Below are 18,940 nucleotides of genomic sequence, written 5' to 3'. Positions count from 1 at the left end.
ATAGGTTATTTCCAGCTGTGACTCAGAAGAATATTTCGAATGGCTAAATTTTAAAACCAATAGCCCAAATTCTAAGAAAACTAAAAAGAGGAACTATTGCTTGATTGCCTACAGAATCCAAAATTTAGACAATCATTTATAATGTTATTAGTACTGAACATTTACGATATGGTCTGTCATTTCCAAAGTGTATAAATATCAAAGCATGCAAACAAAATCATTAAATAAGACAAGATGCGAAAAGACTTGGTGGCTACATGTTTTTACTTTTCGATCACTCTCCTACTTTCACATATTCCATTTTTAAAACACAAAATGAAAACAGTCCCCTGAGGGTGAAAATAATTTTCTAATTTTTCCTTCCAAATATAGACATCTCACCACCATTAATGCAAATGATTCTACAAAGCAGCACATTTATAAATGGTTATTAAACTAAATATAACATTAAGTACAATCCATCAGTTCTGATTTCTTAAATAGGATGAAATTTCAAGTACTGACCTAGTTTAAAATGTAACTTGTCAAAATCTCTAGTCACATTTTTTCATGTCTTATATCATTAAAAAAAAAATAATACTGTCAATGTTTACAGCTATTTACAGTTGTTGTTTTTTTTATTTAATTTTTTATTATTGATTTTAGGGAGTGGAAGGGGGGAGAGGAAAGGGGGCTGTTGTTCCTCTTATTTATACATTCATTGGTTGCTTCTCATATGTGCCCTGACCAGGGATCGAACCTACAACCTTGGCAACTGGGACAACGGTCTAACCAAGGGAGCTACCCAGCCAGGGCAGCTATTTACAGTTTTTAAAACACTTCACATTAACTATCTTACTTGAATTCTTAGAGCAAGCTTATGATAAATACATTATTAAACCATCTTCCAGATAAAAGAAACTAAAGTTCAAAAAGTTGAAGGAACTTCATGGAACTCATACAGCTAAATAGTCAAGCCAGGATGGGAACCCTAACCTTTAACGCTCCGTCTACTTCACTGTGCCGTGAAACTGATACTCCTGTGAATATAGTTTACTAACTAAAGTTCAGAGGACCCTGTCCTGAAGTCTCTGAGCCTTTTCTACAACAAACCAATGTTACGCATCTATGCTGGTTTAGGCTCCCTATAGATAACCTTTAAAAAAATTAATGACCATACTTTAAAGCACTTATCAGTATTTAATTGCAAAAAAATAAGTCAGAGAAACAAGGAAAGCATAAAACCAAAATAAAGGGAATAGCACTTTAAAAAGTATTTAAAGAAAGTCAAGAGCCTGCAAACCCTATGTGGTAGGTGAGTTAGGTAATATTTTTTAAAGCTCTTTTTCCTCTCTCACTGGTGTCATGAACTCATATGTAAAGGTAGGTCACCTGCTCCACGCACCAAGGAAAGAGACTTGAAATACTCAGTAAGCTGTCTGGCGGGAAATGCCACCTACCTGGATTGCACTTTCACACTAACTACAACTTATGCCTCCAAACTTCAGCAAGAATTACTGGGAGGATAAGCCTGACCCTGACTTTGTTCTACAACAGGTCCTTAGCCTTCCCTCTGAGATTATAGTTATCACGACTCCTTCATCGACTGACTTGGCTGTGACTCTTATTAGACTATAAGTACCTTAAAAAAGGGTTCTTAAGTACCCTATAAAAAGAAACCACATTCTATTCAACTCTGTTTCCCCAGTGCCTTATAAAGGCACCGCCTTGTGATAAGTGTTCACTAAACATTTGTTAAATGCATGGAGTCCCTGTGACCACACTGTGTGATGGCTCTCTTACACAAGCAAGGGCCCTGACGGCTCCAGGAAAGGTGCTCCGTTTGGTGGTAGCAAATTTGAGAAAGATCTCTGGTGAGAAATGGAGAGCCTCTGCCAAAATTGACAAGAGTAGGTCAATGAAGAATAACTTTTACTTTTGGGTTACTTGGTAGCTACCATTTCATTGCCTTTTAAAAAATTCCTCATGAAGTGCCTTCAAGTCCTACCTGTCTCCAAAATTTATCAGTGAGACCTGAGAGGGATCCCTGCTTTGAGAGAATGGCTGCATGTTCAATTCCTTCTTCATTTAAGATTTCAAATCTCTGATCAGAAAAACTGTATTCCAAACACATTACCATTACCAAGAGCCACAAGAGTCTTCAAAAATAATTTAAAATTAGTAGTAGTAATATATTAGTAGTAACCTTTTAATCAATGGTTCCTGGCCACACACCAGACCCAGACCTCTACATGCATGACTTTATTAAACTCTCAAGACACTTCTATAAGCAGTTACTACTGTCGTCAATATTTACACCCAAGGAATGAGATTTGGAGATTACACATCTTAACTAAGACTATGAAACTGGGAAAGGCAGAGAGATGATTCAAACCAGAGAGACGACAGATAGCTGCCTATCTCGCAGTCAAAGCTTCACCGTGCTAAGCTAGGCGGTTGTCCTCCACTGGATTTAATTTCGAGCAGAGAAAAAGACAATGAGCTTTGACAGTGAGATATGAGCAAGTCTCAGTTCTTCCTCTTACTGGCCAAGGGACTGTGGGCAAACTACTTCACTTCTCTAAGCTGAGTTTCCTCATCTATAAAATGGGGATAAGTGACCCCTTCATAAGGTTAAGAGGAGTAGATGAGCTGGTGCCTGAAAGCGCTCATGCACAGTGCTCAGCTAGTAACACACGGCTCCAGAAATGTGTTAAATAGAGGAATGTTACGAGGCCCTGAACCAAGTGAGCGTCAGTGGGAACAGAATGTTGAAAACAGGTTCAGAAAAAGTTTTCATCTTATTTTAACCTAAGCCACAGTTGCTGAGAAGCCCAGAGAGTTACTTATCTTCGGCATTTCGCCTCTTTGGACAAGTCAGGTTGATGATAATGCATTACATGGTGTAGGTAATATCTAAAAAGCTCCAAGTACAGTATCTGAAACAGCATGGCAGGTGGTCAATAAATAGCAACACTAATTATTATCACGTTAGAGTTTTAATATAATTCTAGAATACACAGAAAACAGATATGTGGCAAACAAATTTTTCTCTCCCAAAAGAATAAAGTTACATCGGCACCACATTTCATTCTGATATATACAATTGTCCGGATTAAACAGAAATCTCTTTTCCCAGTTTGTATTGTAGACTTAAAAGTGTATATTCATCTGGTAGAGTATCTTTATAGGTAAGTCAATTCTACCAAGTGTACAGATGCGTAAGTTTTAACTTGAAGTAGTTGCAGAAATATCATCCCCATGGTAAGGCTAAAAAATCAGATACACTGCAGCGCGAGATGCGCCTGGGTGCTCAGGGCAGCTACACTGTGAAGCGAGCGCAGTGCCTTGCAACTAGGGCACCACTCGGCCTGCATTCCCTCGTGACACCCCGTCTCTGAATGACTGTTTTCAGCAGGAAAACAACATGAAAATGCTGTACTTCTCCCGCCCCACCTATTAGTATCTAAAAGGCAGTATCTGTTTACAGTGTTTCCTCTTCTACCCCGAAAGAAAGACTCCACACACAGGCTTTCTTTCTTCCTCCTGCTCCACACGCTGCAGCTGCCGCTGGGCGAGCGGGGCTGCAGGAGGAACCGCCACATGAAGACAAAACAAACAATAAAAAGCCTAAAAATTAGCGTCATGGGCTTAGTGACTTAAAGGGAAAATTATAGTTTAAGGGGAAATGTTTCATGTGGACTTTCTTATGCACACATCCCAATCAGGGTAGCTAATAAAGAACACAGACTACTCCTTAAAAAGTTCAAGGGATGGGAGGTGGGGGGTGGAATCATCAAAGGCAATGGAGGCGGCCAAGAGAGTTGAAAGGTGAGGCCTTGACAAATACCCATGCAGAATGTTTTTCTTGTGCAGGAACTGAGAAAACACGGCCCACCGCCCCCATCATTTGCTCCATTCCAATGCAACCCATGGGCCAGGCAACCCATCTGCCTTTGGCACCATGTGAGCCTTGGAGCTGGTGCTTCAGGCTCTGCACCTTCAATTTTTCTGGCCTCAGCCTCACCTGCAGTTCCTTTCACTCAGAACAAAAGAGGAAAAAAGCAGGGCTCTTATCAAAGAACAGAGCAGCAGTTCTGAACTTGGTGACCCAGTGGCTTTGTAATTATATGTATTTTTTTGCGGCTACACAATTATTGTGCATTTCTCTGCTGAGAGCATCCATCATTTCATCACAAACTCAGATGGATTGTTGACATGGAAAAAGCTTAAGAACACTGCATTTGAACTGAAACAAGGAAGGCCAAAACCGCTGCTCTCCGAGGTTCAGACCTTTAAGAGAGTTCATACTGAAAGTATTCTGTAGCCCAAGGAATGGGAAATTTGAGCACTGTAAGCACTAAGGGAAGAGATACACAGGATGACACGATGGGAAAAGGAAAGACCTCCCTTCCACTCTGGATGCTTATCGCGAAAAGAACATGTTCCCCGGATGATTCTCACAGAACTTTTGGAATTGGAAGGGACCTAGAGGGGCCAGTTCTGGCTCTCTTGAGGCCCAGAGAAGCTACATTTCCACTCAAAGTCACAGTCCTAGATCAGAGGTGGCAGCAGGACAGAGGCCCTCTCCTAGGCCCTCCTCCACCTCTGTTCCCCCTACACCACTAGGACAGAAAACAATTTTTAAAGTCATCCATGAAAATACTATTTTTTAAAAGCCACTGAATGAAAGTAGTTAAATGGAGAAGTACTTTCCTCTCAGCACATCAAATGTGGTGAGAAAACAAACGGACATACTCTTCAGATCTGTCCATTGGATGCTTTCATATCTGATTGCTTGGGGTCTAATAAGAAAATGTCAACAAAATGCCATCCACGGAGAGATAAGGGAGGCAAAGCACACAATCTACTGACTTCCAAATGGCTGCTAGCAGTTCTCTGAGAACGTAATGCCATCAGCTCGAAAGCACTGACACCAGGTCCTTTCAGGGCCGGGATGTACAAGGAACCATATGGCCCCGGCAGAACACTTCGAACAAGCAGCTGTACGGCTATAATTAAATCTGTAGCAGTCATGCTATTATTTATTTAGCAGGTTTTTTTTAACATGCTCTGTGCTGAGATCTCTGAGAACATGAACCACATTAGAACAATAGAAAACACTGAAGCAGAAAAAAGAAATGAAAGAGTAAGTAAAATTCTGACACAAGAGCAGGAAGCAGCTACACAAAACTTCCCGAGAGGGTCTTCATTTCCAGCCGGGGGCTCTGGCTAGGCACCAGCAGGCATGGTCACTTCACTGGCATGAATATAGAGCCTGAGAGTGCGTCCATGCCTTTGTTCTGTGGTACACTCCAGTGCAAACTTACGCCTCTTTTGGGAACTTTGAAGTTTTGAATCCCCATGTGCCATTCATTTGACATTCATCAAATGAGAAAATCTTAAAAGAACCCAAAGACTGTCTAGCTCAGTATCCCACCCAATGACCTAATAGTCCTAACATACAGTCATTTGCTGCTCCTTGAACATTATAGTAAAAGATAAAAGCATTAATCCAAGAATTAATTCGAATGTCACCTCGGTCCACTTCCCAGCTCCTGGCAGAATTCATGCTCCCTCCTCTGGGCTAAGACACCCATCACCCTCCAACATTTGCAGATTTGTCTCATAGTCTGTAATCAGAAGCCCTGAAAGGCAGAGGCGGTCTCCCAGTCATTGTTGCAGTCCTGATCCCTAATACAGGTTTAGTGCAAAGGAGTTTAGTGCTTCATAAATAAGTTAGCAATAAAGCTCTGTTTCCTATCTAATGCATCCTTATACTGAAAATAAAAACTGCCTCCCTACACACACCTGCTATTGCAAGTTTACATCTAGAGCAACAGACAGTAAATCTATTCTTTCACCTTAAGGCAACCATCTACCATCCTAGTAACCACAACCATATCCCTTCAACTGTTTGTCTTTTAAATATGTCTTTATTGATTTCAGAGAGAGGAAGGGAGAGGGAGAGAGAGAGAAACATCAGTGACGAGAGAGTCATCATTGATCGGCTGCCTCCTGCACGCCCCCTACTGGGAATCGAGCCCACAACCCGGGCATGTGCCCTGACCAGGAATCAAACCCTGATCGCCTGGATCCTAGGTCGATGCTCAACCACTGAGCCATGCCAGCTGGGCTCAACTACTTTTTAATAATGGGCCCCTCTGAAAAGTCTAAATCTGATGAGTCATACCCTTTATTTCCAAATAAAGTAGAGTTTTCAAATGATTTACATCATGTTTTGAACTTATAAAGTTTACATTTATTCTTGTTAAAGTCTGTGCTTTCAGCCTGTCAAGATCATTCTCCATCGTGGTTCCATCATTTAAAATTTAGATAGCTAACCTTGTTCATTTTATGTCCTCTGAGAATTAGACAAGCATGCATTGTGTTTTAATCCAAATTGCTAGTAAATCTGTTCAGTGGGGCAGTACAAGCTCAAAAGTGACATTAAAACCCCCTTTCATAATACTTAGGTTATTAATCCACACACTTCGAATACAGTTATTCTCTAGCTAAGAACCCTGCGATGGTCACACAGCCCTCAGCTCATCAAAGTGCTTTTAACAACATCGTCAGGGACCCTGTGGATACCCTACTACAATCAAGTGTCCTGCTTGAGAAAATAAAGTGATACATAAATGCACTTACGTTCACCTCCTCAACACATACAGCAATGATTTCGGTCAAAGGCAAGCGTGTTTTTTTGGGTTTTTTTCTGAAAGGTTAAATTAGGCTTTGCAGGCAACATACAATCTCTGTCGCATACTCTGTTTTTTTCCAACAACTCTTTAAAACTGTGACAATTCTTAGCTTCCCAGTCATACAAACAGACTTCTGGCAGGCGATGATTCATGAGGCATGGTTTGCCAGACATCAACTCTTCACTTCTGAAGCACATGGTCCATTGGTGAAGACAAACTTTTTTTTACCAAAAATTAAAATAGGCACTTATTTGATGACTATTAATTATGGTGGGTGTCATGATGGAAAATCATAAAGTGCAGAAAGAGCCTATAATAGCAGACTCTAGCCTAAACGGAGGAGTCACGGAAATTTCCCCGAATAGGTGACATTCACAGAGAAATAATGGATGAACACCACTTGCCTGGGCAGGGGGAGCACTTCAGTCAGAGGAAACAGCATGTGCAAAGGGCCTAGGGTAATGGGGGGCAGAACCATGTTACTCTACCTAAAGTATGGTCACAGTAAAGTCAGCGAGGCAGAGGACATGCAAAATGACTTTGCAGAGAGCTAGACAGGATAGCAAAGGGCTTTGGGGGCCATGCTAAGGATTCTGGGCTCATTGCAAAGGCAATGGGTGGCCATCAGTATTAAGCCATGAGTGACACCCCCTGTGCACTCCAGTGCAAAGCCTGTCTCACACGATCTGCACACCTTCACAGTGCTTTATGATCCGCTTTCTACTTTCTCAGATTAAAAAAATCATAGTTGTTTGAAAAAAACTTTTTTAAAACATTAAAATAACAATTTATAATGGTTTATATGAGTGTAAAAATAATTCTATACAACTATAGACTGGCTAGTGGCTTATTAGTTTCAGAAAAGAAGAGGGGAAGGAGAAGCCACCATCACTACAAAATTTTACATGTATATGACTAGGAAACTATTTACTACAGAACCATTCTAAATTAAGATATATTCTAATAAAAGTTTTAAAATACCCCAGTGTTCTAATTTGCTACTTTTCCCTGAGCCACTCCAACAATTAAATATATATTGCCTCACTTCTTTTACTGGTTTCATTTTCTCATAGTTTGTTTCACAATTTCTCCTGTTCCTCTATTCACAAGGAGGCAGGAGAAGAGGGTGGGGAAAGGAAAGTAATATTTTTTAAATACCTAAAAGAACATGGAAAATAAGTTTTTACCCACTTTTTTTAGGGCTCAGAGACATTAAGTACCTGCACAAGGTCACTCAGCTGGTAGAGAAGGAAGCTAGGACTTGAACCAACATCTCCAGGGTTAAAAAAAAAAACAGGCTTTTCGTGCTCATTAAACAAAACACATTTCCCATTACCCAGAAAACTCTGAAAGGACACTACATCTCTACTCCTTTTTCTAAATCAACTCTGGGTGTTCTTTCCGCACTGAGGCGTTCCAAGGCGAGAATGCAGGTCAACAAGGTGCAGCTAAATGGAAGACGATGCAGCCCGCGGCCTGGTGCAGGCCGGGAAGGCCCGACTACAGAAGCGCAGAAGGACAGAGCCCCTACTACAGCGTTAGAGTAGGGGGATCATCTCAAAGCTTTTCACTTTCTTTAATCCTGCTTTTCATTTTAATAAAACCTGCATGTTGTGCTCCTTCAACACATCTTTTTAAAATGAAAAACTATAGAGAACTTTTATAAGTAAATAGAACTCGAAACCAAAATGTGACATGAGTCCAGGTCCTTCAAAACAGCTACCTGCACTCATTCTCGCAGCAGGACTTCATTCTGGGAGTTCCACAAACACATGTGGGCACGGAAACAACATGACTATCATCCCAAGAACATCGCTTCCCAGCACATGTTTACAGGTGTTTGCACAATGTCCTGATGAAAAAAGCTACTCCTTGAGAATTCTTCACTTTGAAAAAGAGTTCCACAACTACTTTAAGTAGTAGTGGCAATTGTTCTTTTTCTAAACAAAGATCTTCCTTCCAGAATGCAGTGTCTGAGGATGCCTTCTTAGAGATCATAGTTCAATGATCTATGCACTTAGCTTTTCTTCATACAATGTAAAGGTAATTTACTGAAATTTCTGGAATTCCCCTCATTTATTTCTGTGTCACCAATACGCTGACGTTGAAGCAGGCTTCCTCCATACGTTTCATTTGAGAAACAAAGAGCAATGTAGTCAAAGGTACTGTGAGAAGAGAGAAACTTCTTTCAGCTCTGACCAAAAGGTTTTTCTGAAACAAGTCATCCTAACACATAGTTGGATTTCAACTTGACTTGTTCTGTTTTGTTTTCAATAATATTGGTCTTTACCATAATTGTATAGATCTAGTATAAAGTCTGTAATAAATCCCATTCAATGATAAAGCCTTTCCAGGTTTGATCTGCCTTAACCATAATTTCACACTATTTCATGTCATACAAAATGAAGCAGCTCATGTCTAAAAGTAGAATGTTGGATAGTGCATGGTCTGAAATGTGTCACACTTGGGAAAACTTAGCAATAGCATGTCATCTTGCAGTGGAACATTCTTCTGTGCTGACAGTTGGCTTTTCCAACATGTCCTTGTGACATACTATACTTTGTTTTAAATAAAAGAAAGAAAAAGATTTGGTATTTTGTTTAAACTATGTCAGTCAGCCAGTTGACTATGTTCATTGAGCTTTCATTATAATAAAAATGTGTAAATGGATTTTTACAAGTGAAAGAGCGGACTATATTTGAAATGTTAGCATTTACATGATTGTTCTAGATGAAAAAAATTTAAATGTATGAGATGGGCAAGAATGTGCATTTCAACTAACTGGTTAAACTAACAAAACACTCTGTCAGTAATCATGATAAGAAATACTAATTTTTGAAGTCACCAGAATAAAAAGACAGTAATACTTTGTGAAATTACCTTTCTCTGAGAAACTCATAGTCATTTTCTCAGCCTTTTAAAAAAAAAAGTTCTGATAGGTTAAGTACAAGCTGATTCTCCCCAATTAATCACCCTTGTTACTCTCAACAACTAATTTAAGAGACTCCCGCTCCTTCCCCCTCCTCCTGTCTCCCCACCCCCACTGAAAACAGTAGTAAACAAGTGAGTCCCTGTGAAGCCAGAAACATGAAGTGCTGGGTGGTGCTAGAAATTTGAGTCAGGAGTAATTAACAGGCACCAGAATGTTCAAGGATGAAAGTAAGGAAAAAGTAGCACTGGATGTAGGTCTTGAAGGAAAGGTTGGACTTGCAAATAGGCAGAATTCACTGTGCTCATGAAAAGCACAGGCTCCAGTGTCATAATGAAGCTCTGCCACTTAGATGCTATTAAACTTTGGGGAGCCCGGCCGGGCGTGGCTCAGCGGTTGAGCGTCGACCTGGGATCCAGGCGATCAGGGTTCAGTTCCCAGTCAGGGCACATGCCCGGGTTGCGGGCTCGATCAATGACTCTCATCATTGATGTTTCTATCTCTCTCTCTCCCTCTCCTTTCCTCCCTCTGAAATCAATAAAAATATATTTAAAAAATAAACTTTGGGGAAATTACTCTTTTTTGTGTCTCAAGTTTATCAATATGGAACATAGGGCTGATAGTACCAACGAAAGCATTAGTGTGAATAAGTGTCCAATCTATGTTAGTTGTTGTTAATTATTCTTTATAGGCAAATAAACTCAATACCATCAGGTGGAGCCCTGAATGATCAACAGTGCAGCTAAATTTGAAGTTCAAAGCTATTACAGTGACTCCCAGTACAGTGACTCAGTTATCTCCTATCCCCTTCCATGTCTGTGCACAGAACACAGATCAGGCAGTAATGTCAGCTTGGTATGACTGCCCACTGGCCTTCAGATTATAGAAAAGAGTTACTGCTACCCTTTTACATGGCAGCAGAGAGAAAGGGAGCCTGGTTGTTTTCGGTTCAGTTCAGTTCTAGGGAGTGAAACCAGACCACTGGTGGTGACACACAGAATCAGGAAGCTCTGCTAGTGATTGATAAGGTCATAAGAGTCTGCTGAGACAAATAAATCAACTAGCCACTGGATCAATCACACAAATGAGCTGTAAACAGTGGGAAGCCCTTTTCTTTCTGCAGAAGAGCAAAAGAAACTTCCTCCCATGGCAGGGCCTTTTCACAGGCTGCTCTGCAGAGACTCCCTGTCGAGAGGGAAGCAGGGAGGCCCGAGAATCTGCAAATACTGCCCGACATGGACGGGGCGGGTCACTGACCTTCCCATCAGTTCTCCAGCTATCCCAGATGGCAACCTCCCTCACGGCTCCTAATAAAGCATTGCACACCAGGCAGAAACTTCAGCTCACTTTACAACCAGGACCTACGTTCACTCAAAACTCTCTTGGGGGCAGGGGCGGGGAGGAAGGAAATGCAAAGCCAAGCTGCAGATGCGCTGAGCAGAGCTTCAGAGGGAACCCCTGTCCAACTCTTTTCACAGTGTTTCTTTTTGTTCCAAATTCTGACCACCAAGAAGGGCTCTTGAGATGAAGCCATTCTGGGTTGCCAAGGAAACTCCCACGAAGCCTGAAGGATTTCTCTGAGCTGGGAGCAGCAGCACCTTCAGCAGAAGCAGCTAGAAACCTACTGATGGCCAAGCCCCCGGCCGCGGTGCTTCTCACCTTCTTGCCTCAGACAACGGGCAGGTTAGCCAGCCCAGCAATCCGACTGGACCAGGAGAACGAACCTGGTCTTAACCTCAAATTTTTAAGCTGAACCGAGCCTCCAGAGTGAGCTGGGAGGCAGATGCTAGGGACTGAGATCCTTTTCATTTTGAGTTGCTCAGCTTTTAGTGGAGTGAAATAAAGGAGAAGCTCAAATCTGGCTGGCAGACAGTATCCTAGCAGTGGGAGAGGGCTTAAAGTGTTTAAAAGATCTAGGACACAAACGTGTAATCTTTTGGGAGGGTAACTGGCAATACACAGTGACTGAGCAACACAATGCAATATACAGAGGATGTGTTGTAGAACTGTACACCTGAAACCTATATAATTTTATTAACCAACATCACCCCAATAAATTCAATGAAAAAAATTTTTTAATTTCTCATGAAGGAATGCCAAAAATAAATTACAAAAAGCATATTTCTTAAACGTTTGTTTGTAACTGCAAAGAAATGAAAGCAACCAAATATCTATTAATAGAAGATCATGTAAATAAAATTAATCATATATATTATATAGTCTTTAAGAAGAGTAAGATAAATATTCATGATATTCTGTTCGGTTTCTTTTGCAGAACAATATGGTCCCATTTTTACTTTATATAAATAAATATATTAGTATTATACATAGAAAATTCTAGAAGACTCTACAAACTGCTAACTGGTTATTTTGGGAGTGGGAATTTGTGAATTTTCACCTTCTATTTTATCCATTTTCACTTTGTTTGCATTTTTGCAGCAATTTTGTATACTTCTGAAACAGAAAAGGCTAAGGTTTTTAAAAAATATTATAGATATTAACATGTTACTATAGTACAGCTATTTTCAACTGGTGTGCCACAAGAATTTTTAAAACATGCAGTACCTGACTAGTCAGGGGCACTGACCTCTTTTCCCTTAGATTGTCAAATTTAAAAAATAACAACAGCCAACCCAACAATAGCTGTCTGGTGTGAATGAATCAACATTATACCTAATGTTTTTGTCAGATGTGCAAAAATAAAATGTATTTTTCGGTGTGCCGCAGAATTTTAGTAATTAGTTCATATGTGCCATGAGATGAAAAAGGTTGAAAAACACTGCAATATTTAGGTAAAAAATAATTCCATTTGTATGTTTACAGCTCTTATAAAGGTCTTTTAACCCTGCTCTTAGAGCGTTCATTGTAAGATACTGCTGCTTTCTGGTTGAGTAACAAGTTGCTGCTTCCAAGGGGGGGGGGGGGGGGGAGAGAGAGAGAGTGAGTGTGTGTGTGTGTGTGTTTGATGAAGTCTTGGTCAGAAGCAGGTAACATGTGACATGAGGGCAGACATTCGTCAAAGATGAGTGTTGATGATGTTTATGTGCACAGCCCATGGACACAGAGTAATGCGGGGAAGGGCTGAGGTGCGGTGGGGCTGGGTGGAGGGAGGCAAAGGCGGTGAAATGGGGAACATCTGTAATACTGTCAGCAATAAGAAAGTAATTAATTTTTTAAAAGATAATTGTTGACGGCGTTCGGCTTCTCTCTGCACTATAGTATTCTAAGTATATTCACTGTATAGAAACATGGCAGAGCACTACCTACTGAAAAGAGGGGGGGAAGTGGCATTCCTTTCATTAAAACCTGCCATGCCTTTTATTAACTGGAATACAGGACAGCCTGCCGTGCTCCTGGAGTTCAGTTCTTTCACAGGAAAGGAACAGCTAAGAGTGTGGCCAGGACCCCCACTCGGCTGCACTGTCGTCCTCCTACACGCCTGAGGCTCCTTTCTGAGCAACGAAGACAAAGATGCTCGTGACTGTTCCTCAGAGAGGCCTCTGGTGAAGGATTCGTGAGTCACGCATTTTACCCAGAGGACACGCCTCACAGCAGCCAATAGTAACATCAAGCGAACTGGATGTAGAGGTGCAGTCACTCAAAAGCTCATTCCCACTACTCCCATTAGCCTACTTCCACCTCTAGTACATTAAAATACATTTCTTAATATTAATAATTTAATCTAATTAATAGTACATGGAAAATATTTTAACTAGGGAACTTTTTCTTTCTTACAATACTTCTGTGGAACAGAAGAACTTCCTCTGTTTGATAGGAAGCAGGTCTTGACATCTATGGCAAATACATTAAGAAATTGGCTACTGGGTCTGTAGAGCTCTCAGTTTAATGCACTGAGGTGCTCATCCAATGCTTAATTATAGGAATAGCAGCAGATGAACCAGAACACTGCCAATTCCTCCATCCTATCACACAGCATCCCCAGGGATCTTTTAAAAATGTAAATCAGAACCTACAACTCTCCAGGTAAAACTCCTAAAACAGTGTCTCACTCACTGAGGGCAAAATTAAATGTCCCCCCTGCAGACCTCCCCGGCCTCCCCTACCTCTGCATACCTACCACCTTTCTCCAGTTGCTCCAGACATTTTCTCCCCCTTACCTCTTGACCACACGACACTCATTCCTGCCTCGAGGCTTTACTCTTGCTTTTTGCTCAGCCTAGAAAGCTCATCCCCCAGATCTCCTCCTCACTGCCTAGCCCTCCCACCTAAAACAGCTTTCCTGCACCTCTACCCATTACTTTGCTGTGCTTTCAAGACAGCACTTACTGTGCAAAATTATCCCACTCGTTTGTTTTCTTGTTTTTTGATGTTTATTGTCAATCTGTCTCCAAAACGCATGAAAGCTCCATAAGCCAAAAGATTTGTCTGTTTCATTCACCTCTGCAACCCTACCACGGGAACATATTCCATCACAGAATATATTTTTTAAATGAATGAACAAGTTTAAATCAAAGCAGCATACAGCTATGGGGTGATTTAGAAGTTCAAATTGACTGTGACATCACAGTTACTTAAAACCATCATTCTAACTTTTACAAAAGACTCCTCTTTTTCTTACTGAAAATGCAAGGCATGCTTATCTGCTTCCTTTTCAAGCTGACACAGAACCTGTTTTTAAATAAATGCCAGTCTTCTGACGTAGATCAATAGTTTTCACGGAAAAATAGCATTATGAAAGTGGAAAAATTCAACTGTCCCAATTTTAATTGGGACATAGGTTCAAGAACTTGGGTCCTTGAAATCAGTATCAATATGGGTGCTTCTCAAACATCACTTAATAACCACTGACTGTCGATTCTTTAAGAATACGTGAGAGCATCAGATGGGAGAAGAAGGCTATATAAAGGCAAATTTCTTATAGAGAGGGAAAAGATGATGACAACCATCAGTTCTGTTAATTACCTAAGCGGCAGGCTAATCCCCTTGGAAAGGGACACCAAAGATAAGCAATGCAGTTCCCGTCAAGGACACCTGGCAAAGGAAAGCTGAGGCACGGAACCGCAGGAAGCTCACTGCTGTTATCAAAACTAGAGAGACTTATGACACCTGACGACTGTAACCACCTCCTCACAACACGCCTTTGTTCTCAGGTTTGCCCAGGTGCCATTGCATTTGGAGCTCTCCTGGCACAGCAGCGCTCCACTGGCCCCTGGGAACATGCTAAAGACCTCGGAGAACAGGAGCCTTCCTTAGCCACTGCACCTTCTCGGGGTGGAGGGAGACTGCCAGTGCCCAGTGTGAGTCAGAAGGTTTTCTGGCTGGGCCACAAAAAAGAAAGGAAGATGCTATTGTATTTTTCTACCACTGTGAGTATGGAATAGCTATTAATGCTAAGGGAAGTTTTATGTGAGCCTTCGGATGGAGATCTTCAAAACAATGAAAAGTCATCTCAGCTGAAGGGAGCTGACTCGCTCATGTGTCAGAAGAGGATTTGGGGCTGTCCAATCACAAAATGCTTCTAGATTTCATTTTAAGGCAGTCATGGCTCAGCAGTTTCAAACTTATACATGGTTTAATGGTTCCATGCTCCTACTCTCTGACATAATATTTAAATTCAGGTCTATTTCTGCAAAAGACCAAGACTTCAAAAATAGAAATCAAGACAGCCAAATATATTTAAAGATAACAGGCAATAGATAGTGCTAAAAATGATTACAATACACTTTAGAAATTAACCTTAAGCCAAATTCCACCAGAAGACCTATGTACAGGCCCTCAGAAGAGCAAGCCCAATGCTGAGTATCGCGGAAGTGATAACCAGGTAGGAAGTTCCAGGGTGACGTGAGCCCCGGGCGTCCCCTGAGACCCTAAGGTATTTCTGCAACTACTATGCCTGCTGCAGTCTGTGGACAGCAACTCCCCTTACGGTGGGTCAGGCAACTATGAGATGTCATTGCATTATTGATAAACCCGGGGAAAAGAATGCCAAGCCCTTTGAAAGTCACTGTACCACCGAGCACAGCGCTTCACCAGAGTTAAAGTGAAGAGGTAACATGGTGAGAAACCTTTTCCAATCCATACTCCAGGAAACTGAGAGCTAAACCCATCATGTTTGACAAGCACCCACTGCACGTGCACATTTTTAAAAGAACAGAAAAGGAATAAAAGGGAAAGAAAAGCTAATCAATCGAAGGTAATTGGGGAAGATAACTGGATAACGAAAGATAAACTTTTCCATAGCAACAAAATAGGAGGGGCTATTTATGCAGATTTACAAGTAGATGAGCTCCAGATGTGTGGGGGGTTTTTTAAATATACTTCTTCCCAGGTGTTTTTCTGCTTAATAAATATAACATCCAAGTTGGAATACTGTTGAAGCACTGAATCACCTAAACGTTGGCTATGCTCTCCTTCTGCTGTTAACTATTTTAAGCTACTTCTCCACACGGCAGCCGCCACTGAAATCATCAGCACACGGGCCTGGCAGAGCCAGGGAGAAAAGTCCCCAGATTTGTTTCTCCTGTTTTCCCAAAACAGCATCTCATAAAAAAACAGGCCCTTGAATCCTGTCACTATGTGGCTGACAGAAAGAGAAATTCTGCCCCTATTCATAACTCTGCACGCTGAACCCACTTCTTGTGCTACTGAGAAGTCGCACAGCTCCAGGAGGTCATGAGGCACCTCGCAGCCCTTCGAGCCGTATCCAGGCAGAATAGTCCGTCTATCAGGAACTCGCGTTCCAGGCGGATGCGAGTTGTTTGGGCCAACTTGGAAAAGCGTACAAGAACAAGTCTGACTTTACTGCCAGCATCATTTCCAGGACATTGGCTAATTAATTATAAAAGCTTCTTCAAAACAAATTTGAGCCTGGCAACCTTTTTTGCCTACCCAAACAGAGAAAAAAAGCAGGTTAAAAAAATAAAAGCCCAGGTTTATTGTGTTGTTATTTTTTTTGCCATAGCTTGGTCTTCTTTGCAAGCCCATTCTTCTCTTAGCACCCTTTGTATTTGAAGTCACTAAAATAGTTGGAATGGACGCTGGAACTATTAGTCTGAGTTCCTACTCTACCTTGGGTTGTAGAAGAGATCGTGGCCAGTTACAAAGCTTCTCTTCACTTCCCTGGGAAGCAAAGAATGGAGCTTCTTCCTCTTTAGGGGGGTGATGAGCTCACTGCATTAACCATGGTGATTACATTAGATAAACGAAGATGGATAGTTGCTCTTATAATGACATACCCATCAACTTCATTTTCGGGCTTTGCAAACAAAAAGAACAAAACTCCTGAATTAAATCTCCCTGAGTTTCATCTTACCATGGATCTTGATAAATATGAGATGCTAGTGATAGGCAACAACAAAGATTCTGGTTTCAAGGACATCGCACAGGTTTTGTAGGAAAATCAACACCCCAGAATCATAATGTCCAGCCTATTTCTTCTAACACAGAATCTTGTGTGAGACACATCTGAAGCCATTTCTGCATATGCCCAGATATGAAGAGATACAAGAAGGTAAGAAATTTCTCTCAGCATTTATCAGCTGCTTATTGACAGATTCCTGGCCAGAGAAGAACTGTCCCTAATTTTTAAAAAAGCCTTCCTCAAAGAGTCTGTCAACCAGATAATCCTAACTCTGCCTTATCCAGAATACAGACTCCAGCAAACCTCATAATTAGAGTGTTGCTTGATACCTTACACAGAAGCTGGCATAGCATAACTGTTCAAGCAATATTAGTCAAAGAATGAATGAATGAAGGCCCCACTATTTTTATCAATCACCATCTCATATCTGGATCACAATCATGAAGCTAGTCTGCTATGTTCCTCTCAGTTTCCCCAGGGAATCAGAAATAGCTTTAGGGTTTCTCCACTTTTATTGCCATATAGTATAAGTGACAATCAAGAGCCAGAGCAAGTGGGTGCTACTGAATTCATATTTGACACACTTGTAAAAAGAAATCACATATAATCACATGTAAAACTTGTGGCTCTATGCTGGTTCCCTATATTTTTTATTTCAATTTAATGACCCTTGAAAGTCTATAATGTAAACCATGGCTATTGAGCCCCTGAAGCCCATAGTTAGCCAAGTACTTTTCTAGGGGGCATTCCTTAAGTGGTCTTTTCTGAGAATTCCTATTGATTCTACAGTCAAAATCACTATTTAGAACATTTATTTAATCTTTTTAAGCCTAAATTTTCTCACTTATAAAATAGTACCAACATCATGTAATGGACATGCATAAATTCTTAGCTCAGCGCCTAGTCAATAATAAATGCTTAAAAAATGTTAAGTATTATTTTTTTTATATGTTGCTTGAAAAATACTGAATGGAACAGAGATGTGCAAAATAGTGTTGAGGGAAATTCTCAACAAGTCCTAGTGGGCTGAGTTTCCCTTTTCTGCTACTGGTATGTATCTACCAATGCAACCCATATTTAATGATCTCCTCCCCATCATTTCAAGAGGCAGGCAAAGGGAGCGGAGGGGAGCTATCCACATTAGCATTTGAAGGGGGAGTAGATCTAGGAGTCAAGAATTAATCTCAATGTAGAGGGGAGGAAATTAGGCCTGGCCAAAGCAGAGAGTCCCTCTTCTAAGGAACAAAAATAAATTAAGATGAAAAGGATAACGTCAGATTTCAGAGCATCTTAAAAGTCATATAGGCAATTCGGAACTTCACTTGAGAGGAAGTCATTATAAGCTTTTTAATTTTTTTTACTTTTAAAAAGTTTTTATTCACCCTCCTCCCCCCATTATAAGCTTTTAATCCAAGGCAGAAATGCAAGGGCAATATTTTACCAAGGACATTAAATTGCAAGAAAATAGAGACGAGGCATGAGCTCCAAGGGCTTTTCTAGCGGCCCAGTCTGAGATGATAATGGCCTATTAGGGTGCTGCTGGTGAGGAGAAGGGAGGAAGACTCCAAAAGCGGCTTCACAAAAAAGAACATTAATTTCCTCTTTCCTGTGCTTTTCACAAGTGTTGCCAGGTAAAAAGGAGCATCAGCATAAAGAAGGCTTCAGTGCCTTAGAAATAAATAACTCAGATTAATTTATTCAGGTAGAATTTTCACCCACTTAGTCCAAACAATTGATTTTGGTTTTTAAAGTAAAATGCAAAATTATACCCACTCACCATTTTCTATTATCTACCCAGATATTCTCCCAACTGGGAAAATGGCTCGGTTTCTACCGTATTTTTTTTTTTTAAAGAAAGAAAATTGAGATTCAAACCCTAATTGCTCTACATTTCAAACAGACTACTTATATGTTTTAATAGACAAACCTATAGCTAATAAAACTACATCACCTTTCCCAAAAGTATACCCGCGAGTAAACAATTGCCAGAATTTTTTAGTTCGTTTT

General features: G+C 40.8%; 1 protein-coding gene across 4 annotated transcripts in view; it reads right to left on the bottom strand.

The window, feature by feature from the left end:
* Nucleotides 1–18,940, bottom strand: part of SLC4A4 (solute carrier family 4 member 4) — a 297,689-nt gene that overhangs the window by 106,824 nt on the left and 171,925 nt on the right. The window lies entirely within an intron of this gene.

This window comes from Miniopterus schreibersii (genome assembly GCF_964146895.1).
Source record: "Miniopterus schreibersii genome assembly, chromosome: 1".
Lineage (NCBI taxonomy): Eukaryota > Metazoa > Chordata > Mammalia > Chiroptera > Miniopteridae > Miniopterus > Miniopterus schreibersii.
The sequence above is the reverse complement of the archived record's forward strand: the minus strand, read 5'-3'. Positions and strand labels throughout refer to the sequence as shown.